The following is an 18130-nucleotide window of genomic DNA, read 5'->3' on the forward strand; positions in this document are numbered from 1 at the left end:
TTGGCCCTGTTCTCCATGAGCAGCAAATAAACGGGGAGAGGGAACGGCGTGAGGGCCACACTGACCAGCCCTACAGGCCAGAGGGGAGGGCCGGACGCAGCGACGGGGTCAGGCTGGCCCGGCTCCAGTTCCCCGTCTGAGACGTTCACTCGACCTCCACGACCTCCCGCGGTCGGCTGAGTGTGAAGCCTGGTGCCAGGTGCAGGTGCCAGGGGCACGCAGGGTGAGGCCCTGGTCCTGCTGGTCGCGGGGCCCTTGGCGGCCTCTGGGTTTCTGAGCCCGAGGGCGAGGAGTGCGTGACGAGGAGTGTCTGACTGGCCTGGCTGGCAGGGAGAACCTGCTGGAACGTCGCGCGCCTCCGGAAAATGTGGTTTGAGATGGCAGCACCGTTGCTTTTATTTTTCCTTCCCAGCATCAGCCTGCCCAGTGGTTAGAGCATCAGTCCACAGACTGAAGGACTGAGGGTTCAATTCCCCGTCCAGGGCACGTACCTCTGTTGCAAGATCTGGTTGTGTCTCTCTCACATCGATGTTTCTCTCTCTGTTTCTGCCTTTCCCTTCCAGTCTTTCTAAAATCAGGGAAGAAAATGCCCTCAGGTGAGGATTAGCAACACTCCTTGGTCCCGCTGCTCATGGGTCTACCCAGTCAGTGGCCCCCGTGTGGCCGGGACATCGTCACCTCCCCCCCCCAGCCAGGCCTGTCCACCCCCGAAGAACAGGTGGCTTGGTCCTAGGCAGCTCCGAGGCCAAATGTGTCTGAGTTATGAGTGGCCCCAAAAGAGGTGAGCCGCAAGGCGCCTAAGGATTAATTTTTTTAGCGCTAATTCAGAGGGATGCAGCTGAGTGGTCCCAGACTCTGCCTCGAATCCGTGGGGCCTGTGCCTGCACGTCCAGTCCGAGGCCCGAGCCTCACAGGCGTCCCCTGGACGGCGGCTTCCCGAGGGCAGGCGGGGGCCGTGCCCTAGAGCAGTGGTTCTCCACCTTCCTAACGCCGCGGCCCTTTCATACAGCTCCTCATGTTGTGGGGACCCCCAACCATAAATTATTTTCGCTGCTACTTCGTAACTGTAATGCTGGTACTGTTATGAATCGTCATGTAAATAGCTGATAGGCAGGATGTATTTTCATTGTGACAAATTGAACATAATGAAAGCATAGTGATTAATCACACAAACAATATGTAATTATATATGAGTTTTCCGATGGTCTTAGGCGACCCCAGTGAAAGGGTCATTTGACCCTCAAAGGGGTCGCGACCCACAGGTTGAGAACCGCTGTTCTAGAAGGTTCCTGTCTGGCTGCTGCTCACACTTGGGCTGATGCGGTGACTCCCTCCCCGCTGCCGCCCGCCGCGGGGATCCAGCTCTGCTCCCACCCGTTCCCAGGACAGATGTCTCCGCTCCTCTTTTTTAAAAAATATATTTTATTGATTTCAGAGAGGAAGGGAGAGGGAGAGAGAGAGAAACATCAATGAGGAGAGAGAATCATGGACCGGCTGCCTCCTGCACGCCCCCCACTGGGGATCGATCCCACAACCCGGGCCTGTGCCCTGACCGGGAATCAAACCGTGACCTCCTGGCTCCTAGGTCGACGCTCAGCCCCTGAGCCCCGCCGGCTGGGCGGAAAGCTCTGTTCTTAAAAACGAGGTGTCCAGTCTGGACGCCGCCCTGACCCTCGGGCTCTGTGGACGGGCCCCAGGTGCTTCCCGTGCGTCGTGGCTGCAGAGCGTTTACGGTTTGGCAGAGTTTTGGTCACTGCGGTGGCGCGGGCTTCGCCATCCATCTCCTCCGAGACATTTGGACGGAAATGCGACCAAACAATAATAGATCAATACATTTAAATTAGAACTTTCAGAAACTCAATAACTGTATTTACAAATTAATAAGGCACCGCGGAGAAAGGCCCGCACTCCGTTGTTTAGGGTGCAGTTAATTTTCCCATTGATTACGCATTCTTCTGGCGGATGGGCTGTGAGCAGGGAATTATTATTTTTTTAATTATTATTTTTTATTGATTTCAGAGAGGAAGAGAGAGAGAGACATAGAAACATCCATGATGAGAGAGAATCATGGATCGGCTGCCTCCAGCACGCCCCCCACTGGGGATCAAGCTCGCAACCCAGGCCTGTGCCCTGACCAGGAATCGAACCCTGACCTCCTGGCTCATAGGTCAATGCTCAGCCCCTGAGCCACGCCGGCCGGACAGGGATTCCTTTTTCCTGCGATGCCTGTGTGCAGACTCCGAGTGTGTGTGCTCTGGTCCCACCCGCCCCTGACTGTCGCCTGGCCGGCCGGGGCCCTGGTGAGGGGGCAAGGGCAGCTGGGGGGTTGGGGGGACAGAGGGAGGGACAACAGCCAGGCCCTCAGTGGCTCCGGCTGGAGAGCGTGCGGGGGATTCAGTGAGGGAGTCCTCACTCCTGGGACAGTCAGGAGCCGCTCTTCGTTTTCAGGGGGATCCCCGTGGGGATCCTCAAAACTCGCCAACCTGCTCTGTGTATCGGGAGCAAAATATAGGAGTTTCCCCCTCAAAACAGCGCAGCTGACTCAGGTTTGCAGGATGGTCCCTGCCGAATCCAGCAAGGCAGGCCCGGGCAGTGAGAACGCCGAGGGGCCCAGGGCCACCCCTTCACTCGGCCTCGCTTGGTCCCCCCACCCCCGCCACCCCTTCTTCCCACACATCGGTCAGGTGTCCCTGGCAGGCCGTGTCCTGTGCGTGTGAGGGGGGGCCGGGGGCTGGGTGGTGCGGGGGGGACGGGCTGGGCCTCTCGTGGACGCCCATCCTGGCGTCCTGGGGAGTGACCTGGGGAGTGACCATGACCTGGCTGCAGTCTGTATAAACTCCCCTCCAGCCTCTCGTCCCTCCTGTCACACAGTAGGTCTGCAGAGGGCATCTAGGGCAGGTGTGGTCCTAGCTGGAGGGAGAGTGGGAGCCGGACCTTGCATGGGTGAGCACCAGAGGCGGGAAGGGGACAGGGGAGGGGGCAGGGGGAGGGGAGGGGACGAGGGTGGAGGCAGACAGGGTGGACGCTGCCTCAGCTGAGCTTGCAGACGTGTGACCCATGACCTGGCTGCAGTCTGTATAAACTCTGGCCTCTCGTCCCTCCCGACACACAGGAGGCCCCCAGCCGTGTCACCAGCACCAATGCCTGCAGACTCCTAGAGCAGTGCCGGCCTGCGGCCAGGGCCACAGGTGCTAGGGTGAGAGTTTAGGCCAGTGATGGCAAACCTATGACACGCGTGTCAGAGATGACACGCGAACTTATTTTTTGTTGTTGATTTTTCTTTGTTAAGTGGCATTTAAATATATAAAATAAATATCAAAACTATAAATCTTTGTTTTACTATGGTTGCAAATATCAAAAAATTTCTATATGTGACACGGCACCAGAGTTAAGTTAGGGTTTTTCAAAATGCTGATACGCCGAGCTCAAAAGGTTCGCCATCACTGATCTAGGCTCTCGGGACCCCGGGACTTCTGTCCCCGGGAGCAGCACCCGGGCCTGTCTGGGGGCAGGAGGCGCACGGCAGGGCCTGTCTGGGGGCCCGTCCAGAGCCCCGTGTCAGCAGCAGGTAAGGCCGCGTGTCGGCGTCTATGTGCTGGATTCCGTACGAAGCCGCTGGAGGAGGTCGTGTTGGAGCGAGTTGGGCTGTGCGATGGGGCCCGAGGTGGGGAGAAGGGCAGAGGGTCCCGCAGGCGCACGTGCCCGCCTCTCCTGGCCCCCACCCCACCCAGGTCAGTCAGAGCGGCCTGAGAGTCAGCGGGGCCTGGGGGAGGGCGGGCGCCCAGCTGGGAGGTGCTGGGCCCTCGGAGCCCAGAGCTCAGGGCTGCGAAGGGCCGGCCGCTGTCCAGGGCCTGACTCAGCCGAGTCTGGAGGCCGAGGCTGCTGGAGCTGGGGCCCCAGGACCCAGTTCTCCCGCGGCCCCGACGGCACAGAGGGGCCCGTGCTCCCTCCACGCCTCCTGCCGCTCCCACAGGCTCCGGCACATCTGTCGCCGAGGCCGGCGGGTCCCACGCGGAGGCCGGGGCCGTTTGTCACCCACGCTGACGTGAGCCATGACTCCCGGCCCATGGCGCTCCAGATAAGGTCAGGCGCTCACACAGGGACATTTGTCGCTTCTGTTGCTTAATCCCTGTTGGAAAAGCGCCGCGGACACTAATGGCTGGTCCCCGGGGCCTGGGGGGAGGCCACGGCCCCTCCACCTCTTGCTCTCCGCACAGGGGGCCAGGGCTGACAGCCAGCCTGGGGGAGGCTGTGGGGGAGGCCAGGCACCCGGATCCCTGGGGTCCTTCCCTGTGCACCCCAACCTCTTCCCCTGTGAGACCGAAAAGGTGGTGACCCGGCCGGAAAGTGGGTGCTGAGAGGGAGGGGAGGGGAGAAGCAGGACAGGGGGTGGCTGCCAGGTTTTCTGCAGAGCATGGGGTGCACGGTGGCCTCTTGTTCAACCCGAGTTAAGGCTGGGAGCCCACAGAGCACCCACGCAGGGACCTGCTGCGTGCATGGAGCCCCCCGCAGGCCCAGGTACATGGACGGGCCCTTTGCAGGCCTGAGTGCATGTGGAACGTATACAACCAGGACTGCTGGGACCTCCCCTCCCCTTCACCAGCTCTCACGCCGCAGGTGGTGGGGTGGGAAGAACAGTGGCGGGGTCAGGGGTCAGGGGTCAGGGGTCGGTCAGAGCAGCCAAGGCCAGTGGCACCGCATGGCCCGGCCGGCAGCGATCGGGGCCTTTCATGGAAGAAGGGAGCCTTGGAGGGTAACTCTGCAGATGCAGAGGCCAGGGCTGGGGGAGGACGGGTGTGGGGCTCTCACTCCCCCAGCCCTGGCTGGAGCCCCTTCCCTGTCCCACCAGCCAGGCGCACGGAGAGAGGCGCACATTGGGGGCGGAGAGAGGGGGGGCGCCCAGCCTTTCTGGGCGCAGGCAGCTCTGATGCTTCCTGGTCCCTCAAAACCCCCCCTCACAGCCAGAGGTCCCACAGCCGCAGCAGGAGGCAGGCGGAGCAGGGGGAGGCAGGCAGAGGCAGGGGGAGGCAGGAGGAGCAGGGGGAGCAGGGGGAGTAGGGGGAGGCAGGCAGAGGCAGGGGGAGGCAGGAGGAGCAGGGGGAGCAGGGGGAGTAGGGGGAGGCAGGCAGAGGCAGGGGGAGGCAGGAGGAGCAGGGGGAGCAGGGGGAGTCGGGGGAGGCAGCAGGAGCAGGGGGAGGCAGGATGAGCAGGGGGAGGCAAGGGGAGGCAGGGGGAGGCAGGAGGAGGCAGGGGGAGGCAGGAGGAGCTGGGGGAGACAGGAGGAGCAGGGGGAGGCAGGGGGAGGCAGCAGGAGCAGGGGGAGGCAGGAGGAGGCAGGGGGAGGCAGCAGGAGCAGGGGGAGGCAGGATGAGCAGGGGGAGGCAAGGGGAGGCAGGGGGAGGCAGGAGGAGGCAGGGGGAGGCAGGAGGAGCTGGGGGAGGCAGGAGGAGCAGGGGAAGGCAGGCGGGGTGCATTTTCTGGGGGGCTCTCACCAAGGCATGTGCAGTGGAAGCTCCCTGTCCCCCCGGCCCCCAAGGCCTGCACTCAGCCCCCCTCAGCACCAGTACGGCCCTGGCCCCGGGAGCGCCCATCCCACATCAGAACAAATACAAATCCTCCTCGTGCGCTTCATGTCCCCTCCGCGCAGCGCCTCATAACCCTGCACCGCGAGCCCCTGGCAGCCAGAGCACTGACGCTGCCACCAGGGACCAGGTCCTGCCGCGGAGGCACACGCGGGGCCCACAGCCTGGGCCGAAGCGGTTCCCAGCCTTTGCGGTGGCCCCCGTCTGACCGGCAGCCTTGAGCGGCGAGTTCCTAAACCTGGGCCCGCCACGCGGCGCCCCCGTCGCTGCTCCTGGGCCCCGAGGAGCCCCCAGTCCTCCCGGAGTCTCGGTGTGGAGACGTCGCTTTCAGGTGCAGCTGGTCTGGGTGTTTAATTGTCAAAAATGATGGCGGCCCGGCCGGCGTGGCTCCGTGGTGGAGCGTCGACCAATGAACCAGGAGGTCACGGTTGGATTCCCGGTCAGGGCACAGGCCCGGGTTGCAGGCTCGGTCCCTAGTGCGGGGCGTGCAGGAGGCAGCCGGTCCGTGATTCTCTCTCAGCATGGATGTTCCTCTCTCCCTCTCCCTCTAAAAACAAAAAAATAACATCAATATAAATATATCCTTGGGTGAGGATTAAAAAAAAAAAAAGGCGATGGAGCCCAGCACAGACGGACCGGGGAGGGATCCCGAGACAGGAAAGGGGAGGGACGCGGAGGAAAAAGGAGTATCTAATCGCTTAGAGCTGGACCCTCCTGCCAATCTTTCCCTCGTTCTGGTCGCAGCGTGGCCGCCTGCTCCCCAGCCGCCGGGGAACGTGATTCTCGCCAGGCCGCGGGCTGTCACCTCCCCTGTTGTCACTGTGCCCGGGGCACTCCCCGTGAACCGAGCCGGGGCATGTCTTCCACACCCGCGTCCTCTTCCCGGCCTTTGCTCGGTCCAGGATTTCCCCCAAACGTGCGTCCCAGGGGAGCCGCGCGGCCTGTGGGCCCCAGACTCCTCGGCCCAGGCTCCTGGACGAGTCTCTGCAGTTCAGCCCCACCTGCCGGGCTCTGGGGAACCCAGCCCCCCACTGGGGATCCCGGCCCCGATGGGTGTCATCCAGAATTTGCCAGAAACCAGAAGGAAACCACAAGCCCACGGGGCCGGGAGGTGGGGGCAGAGAGATTTTGCGGTCGAGTCTAAACTACGACGGGAGGGTAGGAGCAGCTGCCGCGGGGACTTCATTAAGGCGACCACAGAGTGGAGCCTGCACAAGGCCACGCCCAGGCGGGCTCCGTGGGAGGCCCCACGTGGAGGGAGGTTGGGAGGCCTGGGATTGGATCCCCACCCTCATCCCACCAGCGATTCCCTGGCGCCGCCCGCCCGCCCGCCCCAGAAGCGCTTCCTCTGCCTGGAGCCCCCTCTGCGGCCCCCTCCGTGCGAGTCCCCCGCTTCCAGGTGCCGGTTCTCACCAGGACCCGGAGCTGCTCGTGCGCTGACATGAAACTCCCGCAGCCTTGGAGTGCGTTTCATTCCGAGAGATGCAAACGGGGCAGTCACTTCGTTATCGGACTGCATCGCGTACAGAAGGAAGGCGGGAACTCTGCAAATAGCGACGGACGCTCTCCTCTGTCCCGCACGTGAGCGGGCGTGAGCGCCACCCACGCGGGGCGCGTGCCCACGGCATTTTCGAATTGCGTGGCGGCTTCCGATACAACCTCTGCGGCGGCTGAGCCGGCCTGGCGGGTGCTTGGCCTCAGTGGGCCCGGGCGGCCCCTGTCCTCGTGTCGCTGGTTTGTTCACTGGTCTCTCCGGAGCCCTGACACGGGTGATTGTGTGTGCGCACGGGTAGTGAGGTGGCCGACCACCTCTAGGTGTGTGTGGGGTATGTAATTAGCGGGCTCACATGTGCAAACCCTCATTCCCTTAAACAACCCTTTCCCACCCACCTTCTCTGCTCCCTCCCTGCCTCCAACACACACACACACACACACACACACACACACACACACGTGTCCTTCTGACCCAGGTGTATCTCTCTCTTCCTCTATAAAATATATTTTTATTGATTTCAGAGAGAGGAAGAAAGAAGGAGAGAGAGAAGCATCAATGATGAGAGAGAATCACGGATTAGCTGCCTTCTGCACACCCCACACTGGGGATGGAGCCCGCAACCCGGGCCTGTGCCCTGACCGGGAATCGAACCCTGACCTCCTGGTTCCTAGGTCAACGCTCAACCCCTGAGCCACGCTGGCCGGGCGATTATGACCTTTAGACATTGGCTCTTATTTTCCCAGCAACCTGCCCCGAGGCCCAGCCCGGTTTCTGCGTGCACCGCGGTCCATGCCTCTGTGTTCCTGGGCGGCGCTCCCCGGGGTGAACGGACCAGGGTAACGTTCCCCGACAGCCGGGGCTGGCACGCAGCTGCTATGGACGACGGCGCCCGGGTGCTGTGTGCACGCGGGCCTGCGTTCTCTAGGACACGTGTTCCGCAGTGCGCCGGCTGGAGCGGGCGGGGAGTGTGTTCTGTTCCCTGAGGAACCCGGGGCCTGCGGGGTGGGGCAGGGCCGTCTCCTGGCCGCCTGGCCCGCGGGTGGCCTCCTGCCTCTTCTTGTGGTAACTGCGCTGGCAGGTGAGGCGTCGTCGATCCGCCTGGTGTCCAGGTGCTGCCCTGTGGCTGGTGATGGGAAGGCTCAGGGGCTCACTGCCGGCCTCACCTCCTCTCTGGGGAAATGTCTGCTCAGGCCTTGGCCCATTTTCTGCTGCTGTTCTGTGTTTTTCCCTCGCGAGTGTTCAGAGACCTTTGCACGTGCGTTCGCGGAGTCCCGTGCCAGGTGCGTGGTTTGCAGGTAGCCCCTCAGTCTCTCGCTTGTCTTCTTGTCTGCCTTCGAGGGTTTTCTGCGGAGCAGCGTTCTGCATCTCAGCGAGAGCCCGTGCATCAGCGTCGGCCTTGTTTCGTGGTTGGGCCGTGCGGAGAGCTCTGGCCAAGCCAAGGCCCGCGTCGCTCTCTTCTAGGCGCTTTGTGCTTTTGTGTTCCGCGCTGAGATCTGTGATGCAGTTTTGAGTCAATTTTGTGTGAGACGCGAGGTTTAGGTCAACGCTCATTTTTTTCCTCCTGCCTGTGGGAGTCCAGTCGGTCCAGCACCACTTGTTCAAAAAGCCGACCTTCCTCCATGGAATTGCTTCTGCATCTTCGTTAAAAAATGCAGGATGTCGGGCTGCTCTGGGTTGCCTGTCAGTCACCCATCGGTGTACCTTGGTCTTCGAGGATAAGAGGGGGTTCCAGGGCTCCCCACCCCAGGGCCCCTGGCCTCCACCCGGAGCAGATGCAGCCCAGGACTGGGTGCCACCCCTCCCCCCGGAGTTCGTTCTGCAAAGGAGCATGCGTGAGGGACCCGCCACACCGCTGTCTCGGCTGCACCCCCAGACCCGGCTGCTTTTCTCTCGCATCCCCTGCTTTCTCTGCTCGTGTATATTCTCAGATTAAATGGGATTTTCTAAAATAGATTTTTCTATCATGGGGTAAAAACCGTAAGTAAACAGAATTATCATAACAATTTAAATAGTAATAAAATATGTTTTCCTGTTTCCATTCAAAGAAGGGGAGAGGTAGCCAGAGGAGATGAGAGGAGACGCTAGTTTGTGGGTGGGAGGTGTGTGGTTCCCCCCCTCTCTCCTCAACAATAGGTAAAGAGTTTTCGTAAAAGGACTTCAAGGCACAGGGAGAAAAATAGCATATATTGTGATGGGGTTATTTTTATCTTTCATTTTTATGACAACTTATTTGTACTTAAGAGAATCTTTCCAAAGAGTTAGAAGCATCATTAAATAAAGACTGTGAAATGTGCAATATGGCTTATTTATTTAAATGTTAATTGGTCCAACGAACACTTCTAATTAGCTCTATATTTGCTTAGCAAAAAGTTTTACAAATTCCGATTGTGAAGAGCAGCTATTTTAAGCCGGGAAGCATGTTGCAGCCTCGGCCATGATTTTTCTATAGTTCTCAGCCCTCGAAGGCACAATTTAATTTTTCATGTATGCATACTAGCAACGGTAAACACTCGCGAGTGTAAAGAACCTTCCTTAATTAGCTGCACAACAATTAAAGGATTCACAAACTAAATTGAACCCTGTCTCGGTGCTTACGAGCTGGATTCTACCACCTGTCACAACAGCCCTGCGTTCAATCTGTTATGCAAAATCATTATAGCGCCGGAGCGGAGGGGGGAGCGGGCGGGAGCGGCAATTATTTCTTACTTTTCTCCTGAATGGGTTATTTTGGGTTATACTGATGGCAGGCTCATTGAAGCTAACCTTTTGAAAGCTCAAACAGCATCAGACTTCCAAGGCAGGGAGCGCGCGCGGAGAGGGTCCCGTGTCGGCCTCTGAGGAGGAAGCGTGCTCCGCGGAGGGGGAGCGGGGACTCTGATCCTTGATGGCATACAAGCTGTGGGTCTCGCCTCCACCCCCGCCCCCATCCCTTCCCACTGGAGCCGGCCCGGCCCGGAGCCAGGGCCGCAGACCCAGGCGGCCACGCAGGGCGCCATTTCCCAAAGCAGCCCCGTCAGACGGTTTCACCAGCCCAATTGCTTCCTGGAAAAAAATTACCTTTAATTTTTGAAAATGAAAAAAAATTTTTTTTCATTAAGATATTTTTTTAAAAATATATTTTGATTGATTTCAGACAGGAAGGGAGAGGGAGAGAGAGACAGAAACATCCATGATGAGAGAGAATCATGGATCGGCTGCCTCCTGCACGCCCCCCACTGGGGATCGAGCCTGCGACCCGGGCCTGTGCCCTGATGGGGAATGGAGCCGTGACCTCCTGGTTCTCAGGTGGATGCTCAGCCCCTGAGCCGCACCGGCCGGGCCATTTTTAAGTTGGATTGAAGCTTTGAAGGCTGATTGGAGGGGAAGCCTCCCCTCATCATCCGCAGGGCGAAAGGCACGACTCTGAGGCCCACACCCCAGCCTGACGCGCAGGCTTCTCTGTGGCTGGGGAGTAACCGTTCACGTGGGGTCGTCACCCCCTGGCCCTGGCGGCGAGTGAGGACCAGGACGGGGCTCCCTGTGCAGAGCCCGTCCCCCCCCCCCCGACCCCCCCGGCAGCCGCACTTGCAGGGGCCCTGGCAGCGGCTTAAAGTGGCACCGAGGTCCCTGGTCTGGAGCACCAGACGCGGGGGTGACCACAGACACAGCCACTCCCTCGGGCCTGGATCCCGCCTCACCCGTTTAGTGAGCTGCCTCGACGTCACGCCACGAAAATGTGCCGAGGACGAGGCTGCCCTTTGCCAACACGACCTCTGGCCCCGAAAATGCGGGAGGAGCAGTGCGGGAGCCAGAGGCCGACGCTGAGCCAGAATGTGCTTCCTGGTTGTCCCTGGTTCCGGCGTCGGGCCCCTGGGACGGCCTCTGATCGGGTCCCGGGGGCCCCGTGTGCAGTGTGGGCGCTGCGGGGGCCTCTCTGCCGAGACCAGCCCTCGGGGTGGCCCACGGCCTGTGCCCGTAGGTTCCAGGGGGTTGTTGCCGCCTGGTTGAAGCTCAGGGCCTGCATGCCGAGTGCACGGTGGGACCGGAGGGCCCTGCTGCCTTGAGAAGCCTCGTCTGCCCCTGAACCTGGCCGCCTCCTCTGACCCGGGTGGGTCCCTGGTTCTGGGTGCAGCTGGGTATCCTGGCCTGGGGTCCATGGCTGGGTCCTGGGCTGGGTCCCGGGCTGGGTCCTGGGCTGGGTCCCGGGCTGGGTCTCGGGCTGGGTCCTGGGCTGAGTCCTGGCCTGGGTCCTGGGCTGAGTCCCGGGCTGGGATCCGGGCGGGGTCCCGGGCTGGGTCCTGTGCCGGGTCCTGGGCTGGGTTCTGGGCTGGGTTCTGGGCCTGCAGTGTCTGTGATGGGAGCGGCTGCCTCCGGGACAGGCTGGTCGCACAGTAGGCTCTCAGTAAACATCCGCTGAGTCACCGAATCAGAATCTGCTCTTGGCTGCAGAACTCCTGGGAATTGGAGGGTGAATCCAGGCGCCCTAATCCCTCCGGCCTCTCCGTCCCCACGCTGGCCCCGCTTCCTTTGTCCCCAGCTGCTCCTCTGACCCCCTCACTGCACGGCCCGTCTGTTCCTCTCGTTCCTTCCTTGCTGCTCGTCCTGCAGAGAAACGCGGCACGTGGATGGCCTTCTGGCGGCCTCACCTCGCGGGGGGCCCAGTCTGATTAGGGGGCTCCCCAGGACACAGGAGGCGAGCGCCAGAGGAGGTTCCTCCCTGGTGCGGCTGCAGCGGGATCTGTGATTCGTTCACTCTCGTGTCCAGCTCCCTCAACCGTAGGGCCGCTGGGGGCCACGTGGTTCCGTGGGCAGATGCGTGGTTCTGTGGATGTGGACCCAGTGTCAGCAATACAGCCACCAGCCAGGGGACTGTGGGCAGGGGACCTCACTGTCGGGGCCTGCGTTTCCTCCTCTGTGACATGGGTGCGACGATAGTCACCTTGTTGGGCTGTGGTGAGAATTCCGTGGAGGCACGAAGGCCGGGTTCATGCGCAGGAGTGTCGGTGGCCACCCTCACTGCCACCCCCCTCGCTGCTCCCCGAGCCCGTGTCACCCTGCTGGAGCCTGGGGCTGTGGGTCTGAACGGAGACCAGTCAGAGCTGCGGCTCCAGCTGGAAGGCGTGGCGACCTTCCTTGGGGCTCCTGCCACCAGGGCTGAGCGGGGGTGTGGGGTCGCGACAGCGTCCGGGGCGGTGCCTGGGGCCCGGGTCCTCATTGCCCGTGGGCTGTGGAGGTGGACGGCCTCTCGCAGGGTGTGTTCTTGCAACCAGCACCCCTTTGCTCTGGGCCGAGAGAGAGCGGGGGGGGGGGGGAGGGTGTGGGCGACTGGATGTTGAGATCGGAAATGTACATTTAAAAACAAATTTTAAAAAACATATTTTTATTGATTTTCAGAGAGGAAGGGAGAGAGAGAAACATCAATGATGAGAGAGAATCATTGATCGGCCACCTCCTGCACGTCTCCCACTGGGGATCAAGCCCACAACCCAGGCCTGTGCCCTGACTGGGAATCAAACTGTGACCTCCTGGTTTGTAGGTCGACGCTCAACCACCGAGCCACGCCGGTCAGGCCCTCTTCAATTCTATACACATTTTCACTTCCTTCCATGGCACACAGGTTTGTTCTGAAACGTCGACACGCAGAAAGGAGCCGGGAAGCGAGTGGCCATCCTCAGTGGCCACGTGCTCGCCTGCCGTGTGCCCGCCCTGGGCTTTCCGTCGACATCGCCTTGGCCCGGTGCTGCCATGGCCTGTGCTTCCCGGGCCGGTTTTTAATCCCGGCTCCATTTCACGTCTTCCCCAGCGCCGCCTGACGACTGCAGAAGTGATGGCCTCCGCTGCCATGATTTATTTATTTAATCGAGTGCCGTGGGTGGGCACTTAGATGGTTTCTGTTTTCCCTCCTTTGATGTGGGGACCGGCTTCTCCTCTCTGGCTCACAGAGGGTGGCCGGGGTTCTCTCTGGGGGAAGGAAAGTGACCGTCCCGGGATCGGGGTGCTGTGTCCTCTAACGGGGCGCTCGTATGCCTGCCCTGGCCGACGCGTCCGCAGCCCTGTGACCCGGAGGCGGGCTGTGTCAGAGGCGGGCCGTGTCCCTTTTCCTGTGCGTGGGTAGGTGCCCGCGCACACACGTGTGTGCGCAGAGGTTTGGAGGCCCTTTGGTCCGGTCTTCATGCGAGGTTTCCAGGGATCGCAGGCAAACACACAGGCCATGGGGCAGAGAGGGCTGGAGGCGATGCCCTGGGCAGCCCGCCTCTGGAGGCTTCCCTGGCCTGCCTTCTGGGTGTCCCAAAAGGGTTTCAGCGCTCTTCTGCACCATTTTTTAAATCCTCACTGAAGGATATGTTTTTATTGAAGAGAGTGAGAGCAAGAGCAAGAGAGAGAAACACTGATCAGTAGCCTCCCATATGCGCTCCAACCAGGAACTGAAACTGCAACCGAAGCATGTGCCCTAACCGGGAATCGAAACCACTGCCTTTGGGTGTGTAGGACGATGCTCCAACAGCCGAGCACCCGGCCAGGGCCGCGCCATTTTTGATGGGTGCATGGTGTCCCGTTAGGGTGCCCCATGAAAACCCAGGCCCCCCTTCCCTGCTGCCTCCCATCTAGACCCCCTCAGACCTCATCCTTTTAAACACTTCCCTCCAGTATTCCATCTGCATGCCTTTTCCAGGCTGTGGCCTTTTCTCCAGGAATGAAAAAGTCATCACCCTCTTCAAATGCCCACAAAATCTTCTTGACCTCTGAGGAGGGCTGTGAGCTGCCCTCTCCTCTGCCCATTTCAGCAGCGGAGAAGGATGCTGGAGAGGAAGGAGTAAGCAAAGGACGAAGGACCTTACGGTGGACTGGTTTGGTTTTCTTTTTGCTTTGTTAGTTGTCTAGTCATCCATCCATCTGTCCATCCATCTATCCATCACCCATCATCCATCCATCATCCATCATCCATCCATCATCCATCCATCCATCCACTCATTCTTCCATCCATCCATCCATCCATCTGTCTATCCATCCATCCATCACCCATCCATCACCCATCATCCATCCATCATCCATCCATCATCCATCCATCCACCCATCCATCCACCCATCCTTACATCCATCTATTCATTCATCATCCATCATCCATCCATCTATCCATCCACCCATCCATCCACTCATCCTTCCATCCACCCATCCATCCATCCATCCACCCATCCATCCATCCACACATCCATCCACTCATCCATCCATCCATCCATCCATCCATCCATCCATCCACCCATCTATCCATCCACCCATCCATCCACTCATCCTTCCATCCTTCCATCCATCCATCATCCATCCATCCACCCATCTATCCATCCACCCATCCATCCACTCATCCTTCCATCCTTCCATCCATCCATCATCCATCCATCCACCCATCTATCCATCCACCCATCCATCCACTCATCCTTCCATCCTTCCATCCATCCATCCATCCATCCATCCATCCATCCATCCACCCATCCATCCATCCACCCATCCATCCACTCATCCTTCCATCCTTCCATCCATCCATCCATCCATCACCCATCCATCACCCATCATCGATCCATCATCCATCATCCATCCATCATCCATCCATCCATCCACTCATTCTTCCATCCATCCATCCATCCATCCATCCATCTGTCCATCCATCCATCCATCCATCACCCATCATCCATCCATCATCCATCATCCATCCATCATCCATCCATCCACCCACCCATCCATCCACCCATCCTTACATCCATCTATTCATTCATCATCCATCATCCATCCATCTATCCATCCACCCATCCATCCACTCATCCTTCCATCCACCCATCCATCCATCCATCCATCCACCCATCCATCCATCCATCCACACATCCATCCACTCATCCTTCCATCCTTCCCTCCATCCATCCATCCATCCACCCATCTATCCATCCACCCATCCATCCACTCATCCTTCCATCCTTCCATCCTTCCATCCATCCATCATCCATCCATCCACCCATCTATCCATCCACCCATCCATCCACTCATCCTTCCATCCTTCCATCCATCCATCCATCCATCCATCCATCCATCCATCCATACACCCATCCATCCATCCACCCATCCATCCACTCATCCTTCCATCCTTCCATCCATCCATCCATCCATCCATCCATCCATCCATCCATCCATCCGTCATCCATCCATCTGTCATCCACCCATCCATCTATCCACCCATCCATGTATTTATCAATATCTTTCTATCCATCCATCTGTGGTATCTAGAATGGTGTCTGGCATAGAGCACTTGCTCAATAAATGTTTGTTGAGTAGCTGAATGAATGAATGAACAAATCAAATAAAACCCAGAGGTTTCTACATGGAGAGTGTATTTCCTGTCAACAGCCCCCAGCAGGTCTGTGCGACTCAGATTTCCTGCTGACATAACGTTTCTACCTTGTTCTGCGGAGAAGGTACCTCACAGCCCCCTCAGCTTGCAGAGCTGTTTCCTCAGGCAGCCATCCCGGGGAGGCATCCTGCCTAATTTTCTCCTCTGAGTTCCTGCCCCCCACCCCATTCGCTCCCTCCCTTGGCAACGGCACTTTAAAGGGCAATCCCATTTCACCTTAATGAACAGCATTCTGATGAAAATCATTTTCGATAAATCTTTGTACACATTCTTAATCACTTCCTTAGGTTTAATTGCTAGGTGTGGAGTTGCTGAGTTAAAGGGACCGCACGTTGAAAGATTTGACTACCTGTTGCCAAGTCTCCCTGCCCTTTAGGCGTGTTGTGTCCAATTACTACCTGCCCCCAACACACACAAATTATAACTGCCCTTTCCCCACAGTCTGCCGACACTGAATATTATTTAACAAAGTCATGTTAACTTGATATGTGTCTAACGTTACTTTTCATTTCTTGAGCTTAATATATATACACATCTATATTTTACGTAGTTATCAATCTTTCTATATATATCTGTCTGGCTATAAATCTATTTCTATAGCTATCACCTATCTATTTCTGTATCTCTCTACCTCCCCGTAATGGAATGTCTATAGCTCTTCTTCGGTGAGTCACCTGGTTATGCCTTTTCCCGCCCTCTGCGTGGTTTCCTGGGGTTATTTGAATTTTTCTTTTGAATTGTAGGATCGCTTCCTGCTCCAAAGGTTTTAACCCTTGGTCTTTTACATATCCTGTAAGTGTTTCTCCCAAGTTTCTCACTTGCTTTTTAATTTTGTACATGGCGTTTTTTAATGAGATAAAGGGATTTAGTGATCAAATCTTTTAATCTATTCCTTTGCTGCCTTTCGTGTCCTGCTTTGAAAATAATTTCCTACCCCATTATTATGTTAAGATACTCCTAAATTCACCTCCTTATGTATTTATGGTCCTATTTTTAAATATAAACCTTTAATCCATTGAGTATTCATTTTGATGCATATTACTAGGGCAAGATGTTATCTACATGCATCGTACATGTATGTATATATTCATGATTTGCTATGATGAATGAGATTTTAAATTTATATTTTCAAGTCATATAAAATATATAGGAAAAGTATTTTGTTTTGGTTTTATATAAATAAAACATGTTTTAGAAGTCACATTAGAGAAATAGGGAATACAAAATTGACGTCTTTAAACATTTTTTAAATCATTATTATTTTTTCATCACCATTTACCACCCCCCCCTTTGCCCTCTTCCAGCTCCACCCACCCTCCCTCCCTTCCATCGTCGTCACACTGCTGTCCATGCCCATGAGTCCTTTTCTTTTTTTCTTTTCTGCTCAATCCCTCTATCCCCCACTTGACACCCTCTCCCATTAAAGAGCTGTCTGCCTGCTCTCTGGTGTCTGTCTCTATTTGGCTTGTTAGCTCAGTTTGGGCATTAAATTCCACGTATGAGTGAAATCATGCGGTATTTGTCTTCCTCTGACTGGCGTATTTCACCCAGCACAATGTTCTCCATGCCTCCTCATTCCCCTTCTTTAAAATTTACTTTCATCACATTTTCCAGATGAATTTGGGATTTCATGTGCTACGTTTGATAGATATTCCTATCAGCGATTTGACATGGGTTTGTAGATTAATTGCATAAAATTTACATATTTACCACATCGCCTTTCCGTCCATGAACATGGTATACCTGTTTATTCAGGTCTTATTTGATGTCTTTCCATCAAGTTTCATGTTTTACTTTATGGAGGTCTTGCCCATTTTTTATTACACTTATTTCTGGGTGTTTAAGATTTCCTCTGATAACTTGTCGTTGGTTTACAGTGTATAAGAAAGCAATTATTTTCAGTACCTTGATTTGTCTTTGACATCATATTGCACATTTATTAGTACCAATGGTTTCATACTTCCTTCTTTGGATTTTGTACATACAGTCATTTTTAGTTGCTAATAGTGACAGTTTTGTCTGTTCCTTGTCAAGAACTGTATCTCATGTTTTCTTTTCCCATTTAAAAAACAACAACAGCCCTGTCTGGCTTGGCTCAGTGGATAAAGGGTCAGCCTGCGGACTGAAGGGTCCCAGGTTCGATTCTGGCCAAGGGCACATGCCTGGGTTGCGGGCTCCATCCCCAGTGGGGGGTGTGCGGGGGGCAGCCAATCAATGATTCTCTCTCATCATTGATGTTTTTATCTCTCTCTCCTTCTCCCTTTCTCTCTGAAATCAATAAAGAAATATATTTAAAAAAAATAAATAAAAACTAAAAAACAACAACAATGTTTGCACTGGCTAAGATCTCCAGGACAGAGTGTCTTGTTGCCAGCTTTAATGGAAATGCTTCCAATATTGTGCCATCAAACGTGATGTGTGAGGGAGACCTGTTATCTTTTAATAAATTAGGAGGGAATGCTGAGTTTTATCTCGTGCCTTTGGGACATCTATAATAATAAAAGCCTAATATGCTAATTAGACCGGACAGCCGAACAACCTTCTGGGACCTTCTGGACATCATTCCATTCCTTCCAGATGAAGCCGCGGTGGTGTGGGCGGAGACAGAGGCAGTTAGGGGCGATCAGGCAGGCAGGTGAGTGGTTAGGAGCCAGTGGTCCTGGATTGTGAGAGGGATGT

General features: G+C 56.7%; 1 protein-coding gene across 3 annotated transcripts in view; it reads left to right on the top strand.

Moving 5' to 3' along the window:
- Positions 1 to 18130, top strand: part of ZNF536 (zinc finger protein 536) — a 290099-nt gene that overhangs the window by 114970 nt on the left and 156999 nt on the right. The window lies entirely within an intron of this gene.

This window comes from Myotis daubentonii, chromosome 15 (genome assembly GCF_963259705.1).
Source record: "Myotis daubentonii chromosome 15, mMyoDau2.1, whole genome shotgun sequence".
NCBI lineage: Eukaryota > Metazoa > Chordata > Mammalia > Chiroptera > Vespertilionidae > Myotis > Myotis daubentonii.